Raw genomic sequence first — 17,586 nt, 5'->3', positions numbered from 1 at the left:
TTTATCTCCTTGACATCTGACAGGAGGGCATTCCACAGGGCAGGTGCCACCACCGAGAAGGCCCTCTGCCTGGTTCCCTGCAGCCTCACTTCCCACAAGGAGGGAACCACCAGAAGGCCTCAGAGCTGGACCTCAGTGTCCAGGCAGAACAATGGGGGGTGGAGACGCTCCTTCAGGTACTCTCCTCATCCACCTGAGGCAGGAGCGTCTTAATTTGTGGCCCCACAAATGATGCTGGATTGCAATTCCAACCCGCATAGTGATTAATGAAGAGACAGATGTAATAATGGTCAGTACGGTAAGTGTTTACAATGTGGAAGATAATAGCTGTGTCAAGGTTATTTGTGACGACACTTGCACAAAATGAGGAATTGCCAGTATAGGAACAAGTATAATGATATACGAAGCCATCATACTTCCTCACATGATTTGCTAGGTTCTGATTCCACTGCCTCCCACAGGAATTCCTGAAAATTGACATCTATCAATGTGCTTTAAAAAATATTTTTTTTATTTATACCCTGCCCACCTGGCTGGGTTTCCCCAGCCACTCTGGGTGGCTTACAGCACATTAAAAATTGTAAAACATTAGACATATAAAATTTCCTGATACAGTGGTACCTCGGTTTTCGAACGTAATCCGTTCCTGAAGACCGTTTGACTTCCCAAACATTCGAAAACCAAGGTGCCGAGGGTGGTCTGCAAATTCAATGGAGAAAATTGGAAAAAAAAACCTCAGCAGAAGCTGTTCAATTTCTGTGGCGCGTTCGAAAACGGAAGCATTCACCTCCGGGTTTTTGGCAGAAAACCAAAACGTTCGGATTCTGAGACGTTTGAAAACCGAGGCACCACTATACAATTGTACAAAAGATAAAATTTCCAAACATGGTGGAAATTAACGCCTGTCAGATGCTGCTGACTGAATTCACTGCATTTGACTGCAAAGGAAGGAGCAGTATAACTGAAGTAAGCTGTGCTGTGTGTCTGGCTAAAACCAGGAGATAAAAATGTGTGCAAGAGTGAAATGAGAAACCACCTCCAGTTTCATTTGCCTTTCAGGAAAATGTTAAAAATAGTACATAATCCATTTGGAGAGCAAGATCTCCCAGATACGGATACTGCTTTGGGCAGAAAAATTAAAGATACAGCAAAATCCCCCAACCAAAATGGGCTGACCCAGCACCTAAGAGGCTTTGAAAAAGCTTGGATATAATTATGTGACTGAACATGCTTGAGCAGAAAATGCTGAGCTGTATCTCAACCTGCATATTCCATTTTTCAGGATGCAAGGCGTATAGTTGTACCTTGGAAGTTGGACAAAATCCGTTCCAGAAATCCGTTCAACTTCCAAAATGTTCGACTTACAAAGCGCAGCTTTTGATTGGCTGCAAGAAGCTCCTGTAGCCAATCAGAAGCCCCGTCAGACAATCGGCTTCCAAAAGAACGTTCAATTCAAGAACTCTGGAATTTACTGTGTCATAAAACTTCAAATGGCAGGCTTGGACAGCAGCCCAGACTGAAGATAAGAGTGAGCCAGGAAAAAGCTGCGCTGACAAACTATCAAGGGAATACACACACACGCGCGCACACACACACACACAAATCCGAAAAGCAGGGGGTCAATAAGGGTCAGTTGGGGGGAGTGAGAACTCCAGGGCAGGTGTGCTGGGGGTGGCTGAAACACAGAAGCCGAAGGGGCAGCATACATCCAACATTCCTCAGTTGAAAATGTCTGTCATCTGAGGAATGTTGGAGGGTGTGAAATTTCAGCAATTCCTAAAGCTTAATCTGGTAAAGGACCCCTGACAGTTAAGTCCAGTCCCGAACACTTCTGGGGTTGAAGCGCTCATTCCGCTTTACTGGCCGAGGGAGCCGACGTTTGTCTGCAGACAGTTTTTCCAGGTCATGTGTCCAGCATGACTAAGCCACTTCTGGTGAACCAGAGCAGCGCACGGAAATGCCGTTTACCTTCCCATTGGAGTGGTATCAATTTATCTACTTGCACTTTGACATGCTTTCAAACTGCTAGGTTGGCAGGAGCTGGGACTGAGCAACGGGAGCTCACCCCATTGCGGTGATTTGAACCGCCAACCTTCTGATCGGCAAGCCCAAGGCTCAGTGGTTTACACCACAGCACCACCCACGTCCCCTTAATCTGGTAAAAGGTAAAGGGACCCCTGACCATTAGGTCCAGTCATGACCGACTCTGGGGTTGCGGCACTCATCTCGCTTTATTGACCAAGGGAGCCAGCGTACAGCTTACGGGTCATGTGGCCAGCAGGACTAAGCCTCTTCTGGCGAAACCAGAGCAGCGCATGGAAACGCCGTTTACCTTCCCGCCAGAGTGGTACCTATTTATCTACTTGCACTTTGACGTGCTTTCGAACTGTTAGATTGGCAGGAGCAGAGACCGAGCAACAGGAGCTCGCCCCATCGCGGGGATTCGAACCGCCGACCTTCTGATCGGCAAGTCCTAGGCTCCGTGGTTTAACCCACAGCGCCACCCACGTCCCTCTTAATCTGATAGTGGGGCACAATTTGGCTTTTGACAATATTTCTGCAAATTATCCTCCTTTTAATCCTTTGCAGACAAAACAGAGATTGCAGAATGCACACCAAAAAACATACATTTCCTACAAAAAAGATACACAAAACGTTTGATTCCTGAGTCTGCGACTAAAATTTCCAAAAGTTACAAATTGGTTACAGCAAATCTCACGGCGCTGTCCCTTGGATCGCTCCCTCTCTCGTGAGCAACTGGATCACAAACGTGTGTCTGGCTTGTTCCATATCTGCACATCCAGCAAAGTCAGTTTTGCACCTTCTTTCTCCTATCACAAAGCACGTTTTCCCCTCAAGCAGTGTCCTTGAATGCACAACGATGCCCGCAGGTAACAGGAAGCTGGTGCTTTAAAAAGAAATCCCACCTGATCCCATTGCAAGATAGCGGCTTCCTAAATCAATGTCTAGTTGCTCTGGGGCTTTGCTCCTGTTGCCAGATGCACAATTCTCTTCAGTTGCAAAGAACAGAAGACGGAAATTTGTGCTCTATAAATGTGCGAGAGGCAAAAGAACACAAACAGAAAGAGCAGAAATATTTGGAAAGAAGAACAGGGGAAAAGAGCCCACAAGCACGGATGACTGGTATGACTTTTGAGTTTTATAGAGACAGGAATAAAGATTGCTAAAAGGTTCTAGAATACATGATTTTGTGATTAAACCAGGGTGGAAAACTCTTACGGGTTTGGTTTGCAGAATAATCAAAGTTTTGTTGATTAATTAGTGAGAGAGTAAGTTTCTGTTGCGCCTGTTGAAGGGCACATCTTTATTTTTAAAGCCATTTTGGTGTTGATGTGTTACTGTGGTAGGAAAGAAATATACCAAATATCCCTTTCCTTTCTAATAATGGGTTAGCTCTTGCTTATTAAATTCCAAGTTCTCTTACATGCTGTTCAGTATTTCAAAAACACACCTGCATTTTAGTTTTGCTCATGGGCAAAGGTAATTTACAACCAGGCTGAAATCGGATGCCCGCTTGCCTGGAAGTAAGTCTCCTTGAACTCTGTGGGACTTACTTCTGAGCAGACATGTAAATATTTAAAAAGTAGGTGATTCACTAAAAGAAAAAATTGAGGATATTTTCCAGTAGTTTAAATGGAATTAAGTAAGATATCACTTTTCCCACTACATTTTGGAATAAAAACATTTATGATTTAAGTGAGAACTTTTTTTCTTTCTTTCAAGAATCTATATAGTCCAAAGGCATGTTAAGTGTGTACCAGCATGTTTGTCCATCCTTTTACAGGAACCTGTCTGATGAGGAAGGTATTGCAATTAACATTCTAGGCAGTCCATCAAAGGACTTTCAAATATTTTTTCCCCTTTCAAATATTTTCCAAAGCAATTCATCATCATCATGGGTTAAAAAGCTAAAGGTAAAGGGACCCCTGACCATTAGGTCCAGTCGTGACCGACTCTGGGGTTGCGGCGCTCATCTCGCTTTATTGGCCAAGGGAGCCGGTGTACAGCTTCCGGGTCATGTGGCCAGCATGACTAAGCCACTTCTGGCGAACCAGAGCAGTGCACGGAAACGCCGTTTACCTTCCCGCTGGAGCGGTACCTATTTATCTACTTGCACTTTGACGTGCTTTCGAACTGCTAGGTTGGCAGGAGCAGGGACCGAGCAATGGGAGCTCACCCCGTCGCGGGGATTCGAACCGCCAACCTTCTGATCGGCAAGCCCTAGGCTCTGTGGTTTAACCCACAGCGCCACCCGCGTCATCATGGGTTACATCAAAACAAATACCGAATCATTTAAATTAGCAGGAGTTCATTTCATTTCAAAAAGGATGTTTCGACAAATGAAATCTGTGCAGCTTTCTGTCTCAAGTTACCTGCTGCTTGAGTTATACCATGATGATGTCACTGGGTAAAGTGTTGGCTGTTGTCACATAGTCACTCTTCCAGTTTCCTCAAACACAGCTGGAGAAGCAGCAAGAGCAATTGGTGATTTGAAGCCGCTTCATCAGGAAGACACGGAGAATCATAGACTTGGAAGGGACCCAAGGGTCATCTAGACCAACCCCCTGCAAAGCAGGAGTCTCAGCTAAAGCATCCATGACAGATGGCCGTCCAACCTCTGTTTAAAAACCTCCAAAGAAGGAGAGTCCACCACTTTTTGTGGGAATCTGTTCCGCTGCCGAACAGCTCTTACTGTCAAAGAATTTGGACGAATGTTTAGTCTTGGACTACTGCAATGCACTCCATGTGGGGCTACCTTTGAAGGTGACCCGGAAACTACAACTAATCCAGAATGCAGCAGCTAGACTGGTGCCTGGGAGCAGCCACCAAGACCATATAACACCGGTCTTGAAAGACCTACATTGGCTCCCAGTACGTTTCCGAGCACAATTCAAAGTGTTGGTGCTGACCTGTAAAGCCCTAAACGGCCTCGGTCCAGTATATCTGAAGGAGCGGCTCCTCCCCCATCATACTGCCCGGACACTGAGGTCCAGCGCTGAGGGCCTTCTGGCGGTTCCCTCATTGCGAGAAGCAAAGCTACAGGGAACCAGGCAGAGGGCCTTCTCAGTAGTGGCACCCGCCCTGTGGAACGCCCTCCCACCAGATGTCAAAGAGATAAACAACTACTGGTACCTGACATTCATAAGCCATCTGAATGCAGTCCTGTTCAGGGAAGTTTTTAATGTGTGACATTTTAATGTATTTTTAATCTTTGTTGGAAGCTGCCCAGAGTGGTTGGGGAAACCCAGCAAGTTGGGCAGGGTACTAATAATAATAATAATAATAATAATAATAATAATAATAATAATTGGAATCTCCTTTCCTGTAACATGAAGCCATTGGTTCAACACCTACCCTCCAGAGCAGAAGAAAACAAGCATGCTCCCTCCTCCATGTGACAGCCCTTAAGATATTTGAAGAAGGCTATCACCTTATCTGTCTCCTGAGGAATCTCTATGTGGGACAAGAAGCTATAGTTAGAACTGGATATGGAACAACTGATTGGTTCAAAATTGGGAAAGGAGTACAACAAGGCTGTATATTGTCTCCCTGCTTATTTAACTTATATGCAGAATTCATCATTCGAAAGGCTGGGCTTGATGAATCCCTAGCCGGAATTAAGATTGAAGGAAGAAATATCAACAACCTCAGATATGCAGATGACACAACCTTGATGGCAGAAAGTGAGGAGGAATTAAAGAACCTTTTAATGAGGGTGAAATAGGAGAGCGCAAAATATGGTTTGAAGCTCAACCTCAAAAAACCCCGAAGATCATGGCCACTGGGCCCATCACATCCTGGCAAATAGAAGGGGAAGAAATGGAGGCAGTGAGAGATTTTACTTTCTTGGGCTCCATGATCACTGCAGGTGGTGACAGCAGTTACGAAATTAAAAGACGCCTGCTTCTTGGGAGAAAAGCAATGACAAACCTAGACAGCATCTTAAAAAGCAGAGACATCACCTTGCCAACAAAGGTTCGTATAGTTAAAGCTATGTTTTTCCCAGTAGTGATGTATGGAAGTGAGAGCTGGACCATAAAGAAGGCTGGTCGCTGAAGAATTGATGCTTCTGAATTCTGGTGCTGGAGGAGAACCTTGAGAGTCCCATGGACTGCAAGAAGATCAAGCCTATCCATTCTGAAGGAAATCAGCCCTGAGTGCTCACTGGAAGGACAGATCCTGAAGCTGAGGCTCCAATACTTTGGCCACCTCATGAGAAGAGAAGACTCCCTGGAAAAGACCCTGATGTTGGGAAAGATGGAGGGCACAAGGAGAAGGGGACGATGGAGGACGAGATGGTTGGACAGTGTTCTCTAAGCTGCCAGCATGAGTTTAACCAAACTGCGGGAGGCAGTGGAAGACAGGAGTGCCTGCCGTACTCTGGTCCATGGGGTCACGAAGAGTTGGACATGACTAAACAACAAAAATCATATCTTCTCTCAGTCTCTTCTTTTCCAGGCTAAACATTCCCAGCTCCTTCAAGCACTCCTCGTAAGGCTTGGTTTCCAGACCCTTGTTCATCTTGGTTGCCCTCATTTGCACACATTCCAGATTGTCAACATCCTTCTTAAATTGTGGTGCCCAGAATTGGACACAGTATTCCAGGTGTGGTCTGACCAAGGCAGAATAAAGTGGGACTTCCCTTGATCTGGGACGCGGGTGGCACTGTGGGTTAAACCACAGAGCCTAGGGCTTGCTGATCAGAAGGTCGGCGGTTCAAATCCCCACGACGGGGTGAGCTCCTGTTCCTCGGTCCCTGCTCCTGCCAACCTAGCAGTTTGAAAGCACGTCAAAGTGCAAGTAGATAAATAGGTACCACTCTAGCAGGAAGGTAAACGGCATTTCTGTGCGCTGCTCTGGTTCGCCAGAAGTGGCTTAGTCATGCTGGCCACATGACCCGGAAGCTGTACGCCGGCTCCCTCGGCCAATAAAGCGAGATGAGCGCCGCAACCCCAGAGTCGGCCACGACTAGACCTTTACCCTTTACCTTTACCTCTCTTGATCTGGACACTAGACTTCTGTTGCTGCAGCCTAGCTTTTTTTGCTGCTACATCGCACTGTTGACTCATGTTAAACTTGTTGCCCACAAGACCCCTAGATCCTTTTCACATCTACGGCAAGCTGCAGGTCTCTGTTCTTATTTATCCTCTTTGTGCAAAAGCAGAATGCTGGAATTTACCCCAAAATAAAACAGAAGTGAACTCCTTTAAGTTCTGTTTCTGTGGAGGATTTAAAACGCAATGTTTCACATGCAAAAGTGTATCAGGCTGGCTTTATTTAACAACCTCTCCCGTAGGCAAGAGTTAACGAAGAAGAAATAAATGCCCTGTGCCCCAGACATTTCAAGGTAACACAATATTCTGGACATTTGTTGTCCATGTTAATTTTTCTTATCTATTCCTCCCTTCCAGCAGGACATCTGGCCAGTTCTACGTATCAGGAAAACATACAATCCTGTCTTGAAGATCAACACAGCTATTGTATTAATGGTATCTGCATATTTAATAAGGAACTACAGGTGCCCACCTGCAGGTAAACAAGTATACAAAATAAAACAAAATAAAAAAAATATTATTATTATTATTAGTTGTGCAGCAATCTCGATGTTATGATGTACCTGAAAAAGCTCTTTTGGGGCACAGGACTGCAGAAGCCATCTTGACGAGTGATTTGGCTATTAATTGATGCCCCTTTGGTTATGACTACTGCAAGCTAGGTTTTATCTTCCAGGCAGCCTTTCCTTAGGAATTTTATTATATTTTCCCCACTCTAGGTGCCTCGCAGGTTACAGTGGCGAGAGATGTGAACATTTGATGTTGAACTCCCATGCGCAGGACCCTTATGACCATTACGTTGCTGTTGGGATTGGGGCTGGAATATTGCTAATAGGTATTTTTGCTGCCATCTACTGCTGCCTAAGAAAAAGGTACGGAAGAGAATCGCATTTGTCTTGCCTGTTGCATTTTGTAGGGGATGTTCCGCCTGTGGTGCGGATGTGTCTTGTTTTTGGGTGTACAGTTCCAGTTCTCTTATGCAGTGCTTTTTCTTCTATAAAAATGTTTAGGGGTACTCTCATTTTGACTCAAGAAAACCACCATTTTATAGTTCAAATCGTGGAAAATAAATAAAGTATAAATAAAGTAAATGAACAAAAGTACAAAGAAAACTACACTCTTTCATCTTCTCACATAAAAAACCAAGAATAAGCCCCAAATGCCTGCACCTCCCCACCTCAGAAGGAGGATGGGGAATCCCCAACATAGAAGCATATTACATTGCCAACCAAATACATCATATAATTCCATACATACTAGAAGATGAGACAAAACAATGGGTACACCTAGAGAGGGACACAATTGAAAATACCTGCACCACAACATACCCACTCCTCCTAAACAAACTAAAGAAAATTCCCACAACACTTAACAGGTACACACAGACCATGCTCAAAGCATGGAAAACACAAATAGGCAAACTATCCCCAACCCCATCCCCACTAATCCCCCTGGCGTACCACCCATTATTCCACCATGCAGCACAAAACCTCCAGATAAAAACCTGGCGAACCAAAGGCTTATATCGCCTAATAGACTTTTATGAAAATAACAAACCCTTGTCAACACAAGAAATACAAGACAAACTAGAAGACACCCAAATGGCCTGGTTAACACAACACCAACTACATGCCCTCTTAAACAACCCAACAGTAAAATCAGCAGCAACTAGGCCCCTGACAACCTTTGAAAACCTCCTCCTAACAACAAAGGGAAATGGTAAAGGGACGGTATCCGCAATATACAAAATACTACTCCAAAATCCCGCAAATCCCCTAGACGCAATCAAAAAACAATGGGAGAATGACATAGGCTATGAGATTAACCCCACTCAATGGACCAGAATGTGGTCTAAACCCCCCTTTAAATCCATATCAACGAAAAGAAAAGAACTCACCCTGAAACTCACCTACAGGTGGTACCTAACACCAAGGAAACTAGCGCTAATACACCCAGGAACCTCACCAAAATGCTGGAGAGGGTGCACCTCCACAGGCACATACCTTCACATGTGGTGGGAGTGTCCCAAAATCCAACTATTCTGGACAACAGCCATACAAGAAATATGTAAAATAACAAAGCAAGTATTAGACTTCACCCCAGAATTGGCCCTACTAAACATCTTCCAAGACAACAATGCCCATTTACACCACAAAGAACTCATAACCCACCTACTTTCAGCAGCCAGAAACACCATAACCAGACACTGGAGAGACCTGTCAGGAGTAAGCATGGACCAATGGTACCAAATAGTATGGGAAACAGCCCTACTAGAAAAATTAACTAATAAACTGAAACTGACACGGGGACAAACAGAAGAAGACACCTTCACCCCGGTATGGCTCCCCTTTATCACATACACAGCCCAACAGGACAATGACAATAATCCACCAACAGCATACAAATCAATATGGCTAACCTGACCCAAAACACCCACCCACCTCACTCACACACGAAAACAAAGATCACCACAGCCAATCACAAACAAACAATCACATCCTAGGCCAACCCCAACCTCTCTCACCACCAAAGGAACACAAGTGAATAACACAAGCACGCTGACACCAAACTACATACATTAAGCATAATAGAAACACTGCTACCCTACCCCCATCCATCTCCCCTCCCTCCACCCTCCTTTCTTTCTTTTCTTTTCTTTTCTTTTTTCTTCTCCCCCTAATGCCTCAACAAATGAAATGGATTTGTAAAAATGTTACACGGGGGGAAAAAAATACGAGGCATTATACTTACACTGTAAAACAAGAAAACCCTTAATAAAATATATTTTAAAAATAAATAAATATATCCATAACTGACACAGGCCAGAAATAGGCTGATCCATCCATTCCTAGTTTTGGGAGGCAGGCAGGCAGTAAGTAAGGTGTGTCATGATCACACTTGCACCAACATTGCAAGGATTCTCAGAAAACAGATAGGCTTTCTGTGTACGCCTCCCCGGACTGCTTTGTATACTGAGTCGTTTCCATATGTAGCCAAGGTACGCTCACGCATTCACCAGTACAAGGCATAGCTGTCAACTTACAGATTTGAAAATAAGGGACCAGCAGCCTCGGAAATAAGGGATCAGCAGCCAAAATAAGGGATTTTCCAAGCACAGGTAGGTTCAACTTCTGAGCCCCTCCGAGCCAAAGGCAGAAAGCCCAGCCAGCAGCCAAGCGAAGCCTCAAGCAGTGGTTCCCACAGCACAGCAACCCGGCAAAGGGGATGCAGCAAGGAAAACCACTGTCACCTCTCTGCTGGGAAGCGCTGAGCAAAGGCGAGTCCCCAGGCAATGCAGCCGATTTGATTGGCACAAGGCATGCAAGCTCCATCCCCCAGTCATTCTTAGACTCCTTATTGGGTGAGCAATGCAGCGAAGCAACACAGTTGGAGCCTCCCTCCTCCCTGGCCAGCAGGGAGGGAGGGAGAGGAGCTGCTTCCTTTGATACCCGGGAAATTGAAGGGACATCATCAATAAGGGACAGCAGTGGGACAGGGCGCTGGGATAAGGGACTTTCCCGCCAAATAAGGGACGGTTGACAGCTATGGTACAGGGGTCAGCAACGTGCAGCCCATGGGCCGGATGCGGCCCAGGAACACCGTTTTACCAGCCTCCGATCTGCCCCCGAACCGAACCGCTCAGCGAGTCCCCCGCACGCTGCGTTAAACTAGAGCAGCACGGCGCGGGGACTCGCCGAGTGGCGCCAGAAATCGCATCTGCGCATGCGCAGATACCAGAAATTGCTTCTGCACATGCCCAGATGCCAAAAATTGCTTCTGTGCAGGTGCAATTTTCGGTGTCTTGGCATGCGCAGATGTGATTTTTGGTGTTGCGCTGCGCCGGTCTGGCCCACGGATTATCTCCGCAGGAGTGATCCATCCCATGGCTGGTAAGCCTTGCCGACCCCTGCACTAGTACACTTACTACAAAACATGACCCCCTTTTTACTAAACTTTTCTGGTACTTTGACGATGATACCCGATGACAATGCATTGCAAACTCTTCTTGCCAGCGTTCCATGTACAGTGGTACCTCGGGTTACAGACGCTTCAGGTTACATACACTTCAGGTTACAGACTCCGCTAACCCAGAAATAGTACATCAGGTTAAGAACTTTGCTTCAGGGTGAGAGCAGAAATCGCGCGGCGGCACAGCAGCAGCAGCAGCAGCAGCGGGAGGCCTCATTAGCTAAAGTGGTGCTTCAGGTTAAAAATAGTTTCAGGTTAAGAGCGGACCTCCAGAATGAATTAAGTACTTAACTGTTATGTACTGAAGTTCTCACCCTGGGCCAGCAGGGGGATACTGTAGATAGTTTTCACTCAGGTCCAAATATGCAAATAAGGGATCGAAAGTGACATTCAGTGATTGGATAGTTACAGAAGATGGTTACTGTTGCGTTCTAGTGGAGCTCCATATAAGCAGGCTGGCTGAATCCTTCAGTTCAGTTCTGTTCTGGCCTGTGAATAAACAAGAGATGTTTGAAGAATCGCTGTGTCATCTGATATGCTCACCCACAACTTAACAGTAACCAGAGGTACCACTGTAATCAGAAATGACTGCGGGGGCCTAGATCTCACTTCCATTCATGCTGCCTTTTCTTCCCTAGGTACAGAAAGACCAGACTCCTCCTACAAAGTCTGCCGTGAGGAGACAGCACCGTGAAGGTCTTCTGGGTGGTGTATGAGTTTGCTGCTGAACTAGCTGTGATGGCCAAAGAAAACCAGAGTCGGCAAAAGACTTTGCAGGCTGCTAGCTGCAAGGACCCTTCTCACCTGCCTTGCCCTTAGCTTCTGAGCAGAACGCTACAGAGGCCTTGCACCACGGACCAAGCAAAATATGTGCTCTCTGTCCTCCCGAGTGGCACTGTTGATCTATGTGGTTCAATGTTGTCACCTCCGAGTGGTAGTTTTCTGCAGAGTCTTGGGTCTCTTTTTTGCATCTAGAGATGTGGGGGACTGAATTTGGCTTGCCGATTGGAAGGTCAGCGATTCGAATCCCCGCAACGGGGTGAGCTCCCGTCGCTCTGTCCCAGCTCCTGCCAACCTAGCATTTCGAAAGCACACCGGTGCAAGTAGATAAATAGGTACGACTGCAGCGGGAAGGTAAACGGTGTTTCCGTGCACTCTAGTTTCCATCACGGTGTCCCGTTGCGCCAGAAGCAGTTTATTCCTGCTGGCCACATGACCCGGAAAGCTGTCTGTGGACAAACACCGGCTCCCTCGGCCTGAAAGCAAGATGAGCGCCACAACCCCATAGTTGCCTTTGGCTGGACTTAACCACCCAGAGGTCCTTTACCTTTTACCTACAACCCACAAATGAATACTCTTTCAACTGGGCAGTTCACTCCACAGGAAAGTTAAAGGAAAGATGGATAGTGCTTCCAGACCTCACCAAACCTCACCTTGGAGGAAGTGTTGCCTGGACCAGGAGTTGTCAACCTTTTGGAATCCATGGGCGCTTTTGCAAATTGGTGACACTGTCATAGGCACACATGCACATAACTTATTCTAGAATATTTCTTTCAAACCTAATTTTGGAGAGGGGAGGGGACTCCTTTGGGTCTCTGCATTGGCAATAGACAAGACACAGGCACCACATTATTATTATTATTATTATTATTATTATTATTATTATTATTATTATTATTATTGCATTTATATACCGCCCTATACCCAGAGGTCTCAGGGCAGTTCACCGAATAAAATCAATATATAAAACCACAAAACACCTAATAAAAATAAAAACAACAACCCAATAGCCCCCTCCCACAAAAAACCCACAATTTAAAGGATATAGGATGTTGATTAGGTCAGCCAAGGGCCCGGTTAAAAATGAACGTTTTTGCCTAGTGCCTAAAGATATGTAATGAAGGCACCAGGCGAACTTCCCTGGGGAAAGCATTTCACAGATATATATGATATATATACGATATACGATATACAATATTTTTATTGTCATTGTCCCATGCAGAACAATGAAATTGAAAAACTACATAAAACTACATAAAACTTTCAAAACCCCCTAAAAACTCTAAAACCCCATTTTAAAATAAACTATACTATAGAGCAGTGTTTCCCAACCTTGTGCCTCCAGATGTTTTTGGCCTACAACTCCCATCATCCCTAGCTAGCAAGACCAGTGGTCAGGGATGATGGGAGTTGTAGGCCAAAAACATCTGGAGGCACAAGGTTGGGAAACACTGCTATAGAGACCCCTTATGCTGCATTTAGAACCAGAGTTGCATTTGCGTAGAAACTGTTTCTCAGGCGGCTAGTCCTGGCCTTTATAACCCTGTACCTTCTTCCAGAAGGCAGAAGCTGAAAGGGATCATTTCCGGGGTGCGCACTATCCTGCGCTATCTCTGCTGCTTTCTTATGGCACCTGGAAGCATAGATTTGATCTAAGGTGGGAAGAGTGCACCCAATTATTCTCTCCGCAGTCTTTACAACCCTGGATAGCATTGTTTTCCCCCCTGGCCTTGCAGCTCTCAAACCACACACATAGACCATAAGTTAATACACTCTCCACAGTGCAATGGTAAAATGCCATCAACAGGTCCTTTGAGAGATTGTTTTTTCCGGAGGATTCTCAGAAAATATAACCTCTGCTGTGCTCTCTTCACCAGGCCTTTGCTGTTCTCTCCCCAGGTTAGGTCAGAGGGGGAGCCATTGCAGAGAAGATGATCTCAAGGTCTGGGTAGGGTCATATGGGAAGATGCGGTCCTTGAGGTATCGCGGTCCTGCGCCGTTTAAAGCTTTATGGGTCAAAACCAGCACTTTGAATTGGGCGAATGGGTAGAACCAGGGCAAGCACCCAGGGGGAAAAAAACAAATTGTCTCTTCCAGAAACCAGCTGCCCAACCACACCCAGCCCAATGAGGACAATCGTTTGGGAGGTTATTTCTTTATTGGCAACGCCTTTGGCTACTTCAGCTCCTAAGGTGCAAGGGTTATATGCCCATACACACCCAGCTAACTAGCTGCCTAAGCAATCTAATTCTACAGCCCAACGCTCCGCCCCAGACAGTCTGGTCACACCCCTTTCAGCTTACTTAAATGCCTAGGAACCTTGTACCTACCGGACCGCCTCTCCTGGTATGCCCCGAGGAGGACCTTAAGGTCCATAAATAACAACACTTTGGAGGTCCCGAGCCTCAAGGAGGTTAGATTGGTCTCAACTAGGGCCAGGGCCCTTTTAGCACTGGCCCCGACTTGGTGGGATGCTCTGTCACAAGAGATCAGGGTCCTGCGGGATTTGACATCTTTCTGCAGGGCCTGCAAGATGGAGCTGTTCTGCTTGGCCTCCTGTTTGGACTCACTCTGACCCCTTATATGGGATTTGGTAAATAAATTTTCCCTTGGCTTTTTTGCTGTCCCATGTAGGACCAGGTGACTATCTGATGTTTCCTCCCTTTAGGGTCTTGATTTATGGGCTACTACTAAAATGAGGCTGCATTTTAAGCTGTATTTTAAGTCATATTTTAATTAACTTTTTTTGGTGTGTTTTTTTTTCCTTTTCTTTTTTCTATTACGTTGTATTGTAATTATATTTGGTGTTAGCTGCCCTGAGCCCGGCCCTGGCCAGGGTATAAATAAATTATTATTAGTATTATTATTATTATTATTATTATTATTATTATTATCAAATGTGGTGGGTGCCAGCGCCCAGCCACTCCTCCTGAGCGGCAGCCACAGCCGGCACCACAACCTTCCAATAGTTTGACTTCACCCCCAAAGGTGCACTCCTCCATTGTCTCGCGAGACAGACGGATGCTGACGTTACAATGTGTGAAATTCGACAGCGTCAAAATAAATGCAAAATGAAAGAAAAACAAACATTAGACCCAAATGTTGATGGCAAAGCACACGCTTGCAGAAGACTTGTGGAAGCCCACCCCCCCCCCACTTCCCAGATGCCCATACATTCGGACTTCATCAGAAGGCGTTCAACTGACAGCCCAATGCATGTGTTATTGTAATATACAGTAACTGACTCACACTTGCATGCATGAAAGAGTTAACCTGAGCCCAGAGCTCAGGTTGCAAGTGGGTGTGGCCTCTCAGCAGCCTCTGCTGTCCTCCGCTTCTCAGTCCTTTTTTAATGCTTCCAGGGGCAAGCGAAGAAAGAGTTGTGCGGCCAATGGCTCCCAGCTGCAATGATAACCAAGTGAACTGAATCTCTCCAAAGGGAGATTTTACAGCCTGCATCTTTGCTAACCCAAAGATTGCATGATCCTTTTTGTGAGGAAACCAAGTTCTTTTGTTTTTAAGTTGTTTGGAACCATTTTTTCCACATCTTTGTTTCACTACCTGCAGATGGAGACTTATTTGATGCAACTTCTGGAAATTCTATGAGTAAAATGTTCACTTGTTTGCAAAGCTAAGTGTCTCTGATTTATTCTAGCCTAAGCATTTTCATGGGGAACGTTTATTTAAAGGTGGGTGAGAGCAGATGTAAATCTAAGCAACTTCCAATGTGCTTGGAGCAATTGCCATTGTGCAATTGACCTTCTAAACCTCTCTCTCCTATTGCTATCATTTCACTCACAGATCGACTACTTGCCTACCTGAATGGCTTCCAGGGAATGCATGTAGAGCTCCTTCATCTGAGGACCAGGACCCCTGATTGGTCCAGGGTCCATCCTCATAGGGAGGAGCTGTGTGTTCACCCATTAGCAAGTGAATATACTGTATTTTTCGCTCTATAGGACACACCGGACCATAGGAGAGGGAGAACAGGGGGGGGGGGGAAATTCTTCTTCTTATCCCCCTCTAAAACAAGGTGCGTTCAAGAGCAGGTCGGGGAACAGTGCATAGGCTGCGTGCAACCTTGCTGCTGCCCCCCGAGCTTGTGGGGTTGGCGGTGGGCGGAAGCGCTGCTTTCCCCCACCGCCAGCCTCAAAGATCCCTGAAGCCTTTCGAGCGTAGCTGCACTCCAAAGGCTTGAGGCTTCGGGGACATCCATTGTAGCCGCCTCAGGGCAACGGGGTGCAGACTTGCCACAGCCATCCCGCAGCTAGAACAGTGAGAGGGGTCGGTGCGCACGGACCCCTCTTGCTCCCCAGGCTTCAGTGAAGGCCTGCATTCGCCCCATAGGATGCACACACATTTCCCCTTCATTTTTGGAGGGGAAAAAGTGCACCCTATAGAGTGAAAAATACGGTAATTCCTTCTGACATAGCTTGAATACACAGACACTTGGGAAACTGGGCCACGTCAGAGGCTAGGGCTTGCTCATGTGTTCCCACAAATGCCATTTCTTTATTTACAGATTTATCCATCGCTTCACAACCAGAGATGTACAGTAAGATGGGGTAAAATGCAAAAGAGCCAAATTCTAAAAACGATAGAACAATGACTACAATTGTATAATTCACATTCTGTAAATATTCTGGAAGAATGAACCTGTGGAGGGCGGGGTCATATGAGCCCCAATATCATAGCTGTCAACTTTTCCCTTTTCTTGTGAGGAATCCTATTTGGAACAAGGGAATTTCCCTTAAAAAAGGGGGGAAGTTGACAGCTATGACCAATATATGATCAGCATTCTAAGCTCTGTTATGATGGTTTGGGTGGAATGAGGAGAGGGACAGAATGGTGCTATTTGGCTCCCAGTTGAGTTCTGCAGGAATGCTTTAACATTCACTATTCTTTTGCTGCATAAAATTAAATTACAAGATTGATGGAAGGGTGGAGTGGGGTGTAACTGAGGTCTCGGTAACCTTAGAATCTTGACTAAGTACCACTGCTGCCACGCTGTAACCTAATCACCACCCATTTTTGGCCCCTGTTGCATCAGTGTAACCCGGGCACAGGCACACATGGCCCTCCAGATGTTTTGGGACTACAACTCCCATCATCCCTGACCACCTGTTAGCAAGGAATGATGGGAGTTGTAGTCCCAAAACATCTGGCGGGCCGAGTTTGCCTATGCCTGGTGTAACCCCATGCTGGCATAATGGGGTGATGCACCAATATAGAATTTTCAAAGGTGGTATAGTTGCAAGATCTGCTAGAAGAAGAAAATCAGTTTGGATGTCCAGCCAGCGTAACTCGATCAGACGAGTGGACCGCAAATCGCTTTGCGCATGAAAAACAACTTTTTTATTCATATAAAATGTGCAGAAGGGTTCAGTCATGTGCCATTCAGAAACCAGAGCGCACGCCTCTAGAGGCCGCTGTTGCACCATTAATCAGCTTCGGAGGCTTGCTGCTTTTTCCAGTTGCTACGCAGATTTCCGAAACGATGGCTCATTTTTAGTTTGCGCTGAACTAACCATTTTAGTTATGCCTGCAAATAAAAACTGCTGAACAGAAAGGCTAAGCTCCACGTTTCCACTCCCACTGAAATTAATGGAAGATTTTGAATCTGCAGACATATATCATGCCAAAATTAAAGATAATGTATGTCTGATTGATTGATTGATTGATTGATTGATTGATTGATTGAATTTATATACCACCCTATACCTGGGGGTCTCAGAGCAGTTCACAGAATAAAATCAAGATA

The 17,586-nt window shown here is 45.7% G+C and overlaps 1 long non-coding RNA gene across 1 annotated transcript in view; it reads left to right on the top strand.

Annotated features, from left to right (window-relative positions):
- The first annotated feature begins 3,903 nt into the window (after nt 1-3,903).
- LOC310830292 overlaps nt 3,904-17,586 on the top strand; it is a 313,780-nt gene continuing 300,097 nt past the window's right edge. Inside the window, exon 1 of the long non-coding RNA XR_014557549.1 lies at nt 3,904-4,630. This is a non-coding gene — a long non-coding RNA (uncharacterized lncRNA). The remainder of the gene's footprint in view (nt 4,631-17,586) is intronic.

The sequence above is a fragment of the Podarcis gaigeae genome (assembly GCF_964106915.1).
Source record: "Podarcis gaigeae genome assembly, chromosome: 13".
NCBI classification, from domain to species: domain Eukaryota; kingdom Metazoa; phylum Chordata; class Lepidosauria; order Squamata; family Lacertidae; genus Podarcis; species Podarcis gaigeae.
The sequence above is the reverse complement of the archived record's forward strand: the minus strand, read 5'-3'. Positions and strand labels throughout refer to the sequence as shown.